Here is an 8,865-nt window from a genome sequence, read left to right as displayed (position 1 = left end):
GGGTGATCAGTTTTGTGGGAATATGTTCGATGGAGCAGGAGCTCAATCTCATGGACAAGATGAGCTCTGAGAGGGCATGAGGGGATGGGAGAGAAACTAGAGAAAGATGTGGGTTCAGGGCTCGGGAAAGGATGAAATTTAGAGACAGTTTGGTCCGGTGGGCTCGTGGAAGGGAGGGAAGCAGCAGAGGCAGCTGATCGGATTTACTCAATCTCAGTCACAAAGAAGCTCCACAAGCTCCTCACACTTCTTGTTGGAGGTGAGGATGGAAGAGACAGGGGAGAGCGAGAGAACTTCAAAAGGAACTAACTTGTGCCAGAGATATTAAAAAGTTCCACAACACTGCATATTTAACACAAATCTAATTTATTTGACTTTTAGCGTGAATATGAGTCCCTGTAACTAGGCTGCAGTTTATTTCCATCAGCAGAACCAGACCCCAATGAACACGGTTCAGTCCTGGGTGTGATTAACGGAAAATTCCAATCACTGTAGTTATTTATGAACTCGCTGATGTCTCAGCAGGCTGGATGAGGTTGTGAAAGCGTTCCCACACTGGGAGCAGGTGAACGGCCTCTCCCCAGTGTGAACTCGCTGGTGGGTCAGCAGGTTGGATGACTGAGTGAATCCCTTCCCACACTTGGAGCAGGTGAAAGGTCTTGTGCCAGTGTGAATTCGGCGGTGGTCAGTGAGTTGTGATGATCGTCTGAACCCAGTCCCACAGCGAGAGCATCTGAATGGCTTCTCGTCAGTGTGAACACGTTGATGGTACATCAGTTCCCAGGAACTTTTAAAGCCCTTCCCACAGTCTGAACATTTAAAAGGTCTCTTGTCTGTGTGAACTCGGTGGTGTCTCAGCACGGTGGATGAAGTAGTGAATCCCTTCCCACACTCGGAGCAGGTGAAAGGCTTCTCCCCAGTGTGAACTCGCTGGTGTGTCAACAGCTGTGACAACTGAGTGAATCCCTTCCCACACTCGGAGCAGGTGAAGGGTTTCTCCCCAGTGTGAATTCTCTTGTGCGTCAGCAGGTCAGATGACTGAGTGAATCCCCTTCCACACTTGGAGCAGATAAATGGCCTCTCCCCACTGTGAATCCTCTGGTGTACAGTGAGTTGGGACGATCGCCTGAACCCAGTCCCACAGTGAGAGCACCTGAACGGTCTCTCGTCAGTCAGAACACGTTGATGGAGCATCAGTTCCTGGGAACTTTTATAGCATTTCCCACGTCTGAGCATTGAAACGGTCTCTCATCAGTGTGAACCCACTGGTGTCTCAGCAGGTTGGCTGAAATAGTAAAACTCTTCCCACACTTGGAGCAGGAGAACGGTTTTTCTCCAGTGTGACTGCGTCGATGTGTTTCCAGGTCTGATGGGGAAATGAATCCCCTCCCACAGTCCCCACATTTCCACGGTTTCTCCCCAGTGTGAGTCCGCTTGTGTCTCGACAGGCCTGATGTTTGGCTGAAGCCTCGTCCACACACAGAACACGTGTACAGTTTCTCCCCACTGTGAATGGTGCTGTTTCCTTCCATGTTCAAAGTATGATGATATTCACGTTCCGGTAAATGGAGCAACTGGTGCTGATCCTGGTGTGATGAAGTTTCCCGACTGCAAATCCTCCTCTTCCAATGACCTGTGAACCGGATTTAAAACGGAAAATAGGGAGTGAGACAGAACCCACAAAAACAGGTTGTGAAATTGAGTTGAATGAATTGGGTCATTTGTGGGGCTGGCACCAGAAAAATGTGACCATGAAAACTGCTGGATTGTTGTGAATACACAACTGGATCATTAATGTCCTTCAGGGAAGGGAACCTGCCAATTGGTCTGGATTTACACTAGACTCTGACACTCTGCGAGAAGGAAGGAGAAAGGGAGTAGTAGAGGCTGAATGATTGAAACAAGTATTTAATATATCTTCAACATGAGCAGAACTTTGACAATTCCAATTAACAGCCTGAAAATTTTGATCAATTCCTTTTTAATCTTCTAAATTCCAAGGATTACAACCCTCATAATCAGGTGGCAAAGGGGTTAGGGAGGGGAAAGATATAATTAATGGCATAGTGCTAAAGATTGTACAGGGACACAGGGGACTGGGGTTTCTAAGTGCTTTTATCTCTGAAGTGACAGGATATATTCAGAGAGTAGTTAGCAAAGCAGTTCTGTGGAAAGATCATTGAGATCCGAAAATTAACTCTGATTCTCTCTCCTCGAAATTACTGGAGGAAGTGCTGATGAAAGGGGGACTGGAGAAGGGGGTAGTGTCAGCGGTCTACGGAGCTCTTTTGGAAGAGGAGAAGGCACCACTAGAAGGGATCAAAGGAAAGTGAGAGGAAGAGTTGGGAGAGGATATGGAGGAGGGGTTCTGGTGTGAGGTGCTCCGGAGAGTGAATACCTCCACCTTGTGCACGATGTTGCAGCTGATACGGCTGAAATGAAAATGAAATTAAAATCCCTTATTGTCACAAGTAGGCTTCAAATGAAGTTACTGTGAATAGCCCCTAGTCGCCACATTCCGGCGCCTCTCCACCCTGCCGTGGCGGGGGGGATCTGTTGGAATTTTTGACTCTTGAGAAGGTTAAGTTTGAACTGAGGGGAAGGACAGAGAGGTTTGACAATTTATGGACATTATTCATTATGCACTTCCAAGAACTGGATAACATTGAACATTAGTTGGGGGGGTGGGAGGGCTGGTGGGGAGGGGGCGATGGGTGTTAATGGGGGATTCCTGATTCCTTTTTGTCAGTTTTTTATGTGAACATGTGGGCGAATGTTTTGGGTTTGGTGGGAGGATGGGATTGTTGTTATTGATATGGGGATTGACATATTTGTTACTGATTATTGTTTATTTTTGATGGGTGTAAATTTGGGAGAAAATGCGAAAAAGGAGAATAAAGAAATATGTTTAAAAAACTCTAATTCTCTCTTCACAGATGCTGCCAGAGCTGCTGAGTTTATCCAGAATTTTCTGTTTTACCTCAGATTTCAAGAACCTGCAGTATTTTGCTTTTATTAAATTGCCTCTTGAGCTGATTAATGGTGTTAATGAGCACAAAATAGAAGTTTTACTGCTTTATAAAGCTCTGATAAAGCCACAATTTGAGTATTGCGTGCATTTTTGGTCACCACTCTTCAGGAAGAATGTGAAGGTCCTTGAGAAGGTGCAGAAGAGATTTTACAGAATGGTTCCGGCAGAGAGGGTTGAGGGGCGATTTAATTCAGATGTAGAAGATTCTGATGGGTTTAGGTAAAATAGACAAAGAAAATCCGTTCCCATTCACTGGTTGCACAAGAACTCGGGGACATATTCAGGCTTTGTAAAAGATATGGGAGATGTGAAGGGGACCGATTTTGCAGTCAACGGTAATGACCCTTAAGTTGGGCTGAGGGGAGGGCAGAAATGGACACGATGAATATTTTCAAAAGGCAATTGGATAAATATTTAATGGAAATAGACCTGCGAAGATTGAGGGATGGAACAGGGGAATGGGACTGACTGGACTGCTCTTGCGAACTAGCATCGACTCAATGGGCCGAATAGCCTCAGCTGTGCCAAAATGACTGTTTTCTGTAATCTCATTGTATAATTTAACTTTGGGATTCAGCAGCGGCACAGTGGTTAGCACTGCTGCCTCAAAGCGTCAGGGACCCGGGTTCAATTCCAGCCTTTGTTGGAGTTTGTACATTCTCCCCTTGTCTGCATAGTGCTCCGGTTTCCTCACCATCCAAAGATGTGCAGGTTACTGGATTGGCTGTGCTAAATTGTCTCTTTATGTCCAAGGATGTGCAGTTCAAGGTCTGGGTTATGCGTATAGGGTGGGGTGGATGGAGGAAGCATAAATGGGTAGAGTGCTTATTTTGAAGGGTTGGTGCTAGATGCCCCCCCCCCCCCTGCACTGTAGGGATTCTATGATCCTTCGATCACTCAAGGAAATCTGTACTCTGCACTCCCTCTGAGGCCAGACTATTCTCCCAAGGTTTGTTGCCCAGAGTTGAGTTTTCAAGGTGTGGTCGAACCAGGGTTTCTGAATCTCGGGGTTTTTCCAGTCACACTGGGACCTGAAATCTTCCCTCACAGACTGAACAGACAAACATTTTACCTTGCACACTCAGATGCTGCTAATATTCAGGTTCTGATGTATCGCTGACTCTGTCAGATCACAATGTGCTGCTTGGTTTGAGTTTTCCATCGATCAATGCTCCACTTTTAACTTCCTGAAAAAGAAAGTTACAAAAGCCTTCAACTGTTAGTCGAAGATATAAATTGAGGAGACATAAAAATTGTCTTGGTTTGAGTTTGCTGTGTGTAAATCCTCCCCTTCTAACCCCCTGTAAAAGGAGTTTCCAGAATCCATCACTGTCAGTCACAACATTCTCTCCTCCTGCTGACAGGCCAGGGAGCACTGCGCATGCGCCCTGCTGCAATATGGCTGCCGTTATTCTGGGTCTGTGATGCAGAGCAGCCCAACAACGTCCTTTGCAAACACAGGATCAGGAGCTTCTTATTCGGGGTCTGAGGCATTCATGCTGTGTTTATGAAGCCCCCCCCGGCACTCCGCTGTCTCTTCCCCCACACCTCGCGGCCCCGTTGCTCAATTCACCCGATCATTTTTCCCCTCGCTGCCCAAGGCCAGGCACGTACCGCACTGCGCATGCTCTAGTCAGAGACCGCACTGCGCATGCACCAATCAGAGACCGCACTGCGCATGCTCTAGTCAGAGACCGCACTGCACATTATCCACTTACAGCTTGGTGGTGCGCCTGCGCAAGAAGCTCCTGCAGGTTGAATAGGACACAGTCTTCCACGCGGAGAATGCTGGGTCTTTATCCAACCATTGAAACGCAATATTGATCAATCGAATTTGTTGCTTTGTGATCCGATTTCGATTGGAGCCACATGCCAAGATGTCACATTATTAAATTAATTGATACAGCAACCAAAGTGCATGTGAAGTATCTGAATGATACTAAATGGGCGGAACGGTGGCATAGTGGCTAGCACTGCTGCTTCTGAGACCCGGGTTCAATTCCGGCCTCGGATAACTGTGGGAAGATTGCAGTTTCTCCCTGTGTCTGTTTCCTCCGGGTGCTCCGGTTTCCTCCCACAGTCCAAAGATGTGCAGCTTAGGTGGATTGGCCGTGATAAATTGGTGTCCAAAAGATTAGGTGGGTCACCGGGATAGGGTGAAGGTGTGGGATTAACTGGGGTGCTCTTTCCAAGGGCTGGTGCAGACTAGAATAGCCTCCTGCTGCACTGTAGGTTCTATGATTCTTCCTCCAGTGTGACTGAGCTGTTATGTCAGCAAATAGGATGACCGAGTGAATTCATTTCCACATTTGCCTGGAGGCACATTCACCTTGGACCCAAGATGTCGCCGGAGTGTGGCGACTCTCTGTGAGCTCTACCAAACACATCCTCTTTTTACATCTCTTATAATCGTACTAATCTTTTAAAACTAATTGAACACTAACATTATCACTAACCTTTACTCCTGTATGCTTCACCCGATGCCAGTGTCTATATATTTACATTGTGGGCCTTGTGTTGCCCTTTTATGTATTTTCTTTTTATTTTATTTTATTTAATGTACTAAATGATCTGTTTCAGCTGCTCATAGAAAAATACTTCTCACTGTACCTCAGTACACGTGACAATAAACAAATCCAAATGCAAAGAATTTTGTGGTGGGATTTTACACCTGAGATTGAAGCTCAGTCAGTGATTTTAAACCCTTCTACTAATGAGTTCCACATTCTTAGCACTGTTCAGTTAAAGAAAAGCAAAAAAACTACAGATGATGGAAATCTGAATTAACAACAAAAATAATAATCTCATAATAATATTTATTAGTGTCACAAGTAGGCTTACATTAACACTGCAATGAAGTTACTGTGAAAATCCCCTAGTCGCCACACTACGGAGCCTGTTTGGATACACTGGGGGAGAATTTAGAATGTCCAATTCACCTAACAAGCACGTCTTTCAGGATTTGTGGGAGGAAACCGGAGCACTCGGAGGACAGCCATGCAGACACGGGGAGAACGTGCATACTCCGCACAGACAGTGACCCAAGCCAGAATCGAAATACTCAGCCGATCTGTAGTGCCTGTGGAGAGGGAGACATGGTTTACATTTCATGTCCAAGATCTTTCATCAGAACTACACTGCATCAGCACAGATCTGAAAGATCGACTGTTTCTCAATCGCCAGATGTTGCCAGATATGCTGGGTATTTCCAGGATTTTCTATTTTAACGTCTAGTTAAAGAGAATTGTTCATTAGATGTATTACTAAGTTATATTTATTTTCGTCCAGTGGCAGTTTAGCATAGTGGGCTAAACAGCTAGATTGTAATGCAGAACAAAGCCAGCAGTGGGTTCAATTCCCGTACCGGCCTCCCCGAACAGGCACCGGAATGTGGCAACTAGGGGTTTTTCACAGTAACTTAATTGAAGCCTACTTGTGACAATAAGATTATAGGGGCTGTTTAGCACAGGGCTAAATCGCTGGCTTTGCAAGCAGACCAAGGCAGGCCAACAGCACGGTTCAATTCCCGTAACAGCCTCCCCGAACAGGAGCTTTTCGCAGTAACTTCATTCGAAGCCTACTTGTGACAATAAGTGGTTTTCATTTGTCACAAGTGACAACATCTTCCAATTGTCTACCCTGTAAAACACAATTCTGTTCCTCAATCATTCATTTTTCCAAAGGAAACGTCTAGCCTGCTCAATCTATCATGATGGTATAACCTGTATAGAATTGCTCCAATAAAACTCCGCATTTTGACAAAGTTCACATATTAGCGGTTCGTTCAATCCACAACAGAATTTAATGGGTTGACAGATGCAGGTTTAATCACCGTCTGAAACATGCACATAAAGACAGACACAAGCGATTCTGTGACTGAATTGGAGTAAATGGCAGAGATTTTAATAGAATCACATTTTAAAAAATCTGTCTTCATGATAGCAAAATAGGAAAAGCCACTCGGGGAGATGAGAAAAACGAGGCTCAGTACAGATCCCGTGACGTCCCTCTTTCTTCAACACGAACGGGATGAAGGTGTCAGAACGTTTCACACACAGAACAAAAAGGAATCAAATATAATGAAAATATCATTCTCAAATCTCCACCTGTAAAACTATTCCATTTCATTTCAATGCTGACTGTGCTCAATCTCACATGAGCACAATGTGGTTTGTATTTCCCAGTGACTCGAAATATTTTCTTTGTCCAGTCATGTTTGCAAATCAATGTTGTATATTTCAGAGTCTCACTTTCAAATGAGGACATCAATGTCAGATAAGATTAAGTTTTGAGTAACGGAACAGATGCTGAGTAAATTGATTGACATTTCTGGAAGCAACATGAGAATGATGTTATTACTGAATGAGCAGAAATCATTCCACCCTGAGAACGTTTCTCCACTTGAAAATGTATTTGAAACCAAATAAAGTGGACTACTTAAGCAAAGTGATCTCAACAGGGCTTTGTGAAGTTCTATAAACCATTCCCTCTCTAATAGACAGACTGTGTGAACAGGCTGTAGATCAAATAAAATTAAATTCTGTATATCAACTCAGAAATAATGAAGAGATGCTTGATCAGGAAAAAACACCGTCATAATTCGGTATAAAATCAATTGCATGATTATATATTGTTTATATCGTAAACTACATAATTTCCGTGTTCACATCTTCTGGACCAGTGAAACGTTGATCATTAAGTTAAACTGGGCATGGATTCGACAGAAATTCCTTTTTCAAAAGCGAATTGGACGCTCAGCTGAAATGAAGAAAACTCAAGATCATTGAAACAGAGAAAAACATTGAGACTAATCAAAAGATTGTTCATTTGAAAAGCTGGTCGAGGTGCTAGAAGTGCCACTTATTGCGGTTTGCCAGTTTATGGTTACATTGATTTATTAGTCTCTCTGTACCATTCCTAATGAGAACAGCCGAATTCTAAAAAACACTGGCTCCAAAGTGTAACTGAGTGACAGAACAGTGTCCGTTTTCTAGACAGGCCCATTGGAGTGAATGTCAGCTAACGGTTTCTGTAGTGTAGTGGTTATCACGTTCGCCTCACACGCGAAAGGTCCCCGGTTCGAAACCGGGCAGAAACATTCTGGACGTTCCTCATTTGGCGATGAGTTGTATTCTTGCTGTTTTCTGTTTACTCATTAAGGGAATCCGTTGCCTTGCACCCGTTTCAAATTATGTCCTGCAAAATCCATCATTATGGGGACTGGGAGGAATCGGTCAGAGAGTTCACACGTGTTACGTGTGAATGGTTTTCTAATGTGCTGTGACATTTTCTGATTCTAATAATAATCTTAAATCAATTTCTCTGCCGCTTGTCTAAGTTTTGAGCCGAATTGGACTCCCTCAAAAGAAGGTTCTTCAGTGTAACAAGAATGCAGGTTTCCTGTTCTCGGTCAGAGGGTCAAACTCGGTGCCTGTTTCTGTGGTGTGGTGATTGTCTTGTTTACTTTACACTCAAAAAACCCTGGATTGGAAACCGCGTAAAAACATTGTCGAGGCCCATTCGTTTAAGTGTGCAGGAAAAGTTGCATAATTGACATTTTCATTGTTACTCATCCCGAATAACCCTTGAACTGAGTAAATCTGCCGCGTGGAACCCCGGTCCCCAGAGCTTCAGCCTGATTCTCTGCATTGCCAGTTTAGTGCCAATAACACAACTCAACACCAACCACTCCCCCAGTGAATCCGCAATAACACAGCTCAACACCAACCACTCCCCCAGTGAATCCGCAATAACACAACTCAACACCAACCACTCCCCCAGTGAATCCGCAATAACACAACTCAACACCAACCACTCCCCCAGTGAATCCGCAA

At 44.4% G+C, this 8,865-nt stretch overlaps 1 long non-coding RNA gene and 1 other non-coding gene across 2 annotated transcripts; one reads left to right on the top strand and one right to left on the bottom strand.

Annotated features, from left to right (window-relative positions):
* Positions 1-386: 386 nt before the first annotated feature.
* LOC140418222 (uncharacterized) lies at positions 387-4,514 on the bottom strand. The gene is made up of 3 exons (XR_011944848.1): positions 4,330-4,514; positions 4,104-4,218; positions 387-1,633 (listed from the first exon to the last, which is right to left on the bottom strand). It is a non-coding gene; the product is annotated as an uncharacterized lncRNA (long non-coding RNA).
* Positions 4,515-8,056: 3,542 nt separating this feature from the next.
* Positions 8,057-8,129, top strand: trnav-cac (transfer RNA valine (anticodon CAC)). The gene has a single exon. It is a non-coding gene; the product is annotated as a tRNA-Val (tRNA).
* The last annotated feature ends 736 nt before the right edge of the window (positions 8,130-8,865 follow it).

Source organism: Scyliorhinus torazame, chromosome 5, assembly GCF_047496885.1.
Source record: "Scyliorhinus torazame isolate Kashiwa2021f chromosome 5, sScyTor2.1, whole genome shotgun sequence".
In the NCBI taxonomy this organism is placed as follows: Eukaryota; Metazoa; Chordata; class Chondrichthyes; order Carcharhiniformes; family Scyliorhinidae; genus Scyliorhinus; species Scyliorhinus torazame.
Note: the sequence above shows the minus strand (reverse complement) of the source record. Positions and strands in the feature narration are given on the sequence as shown.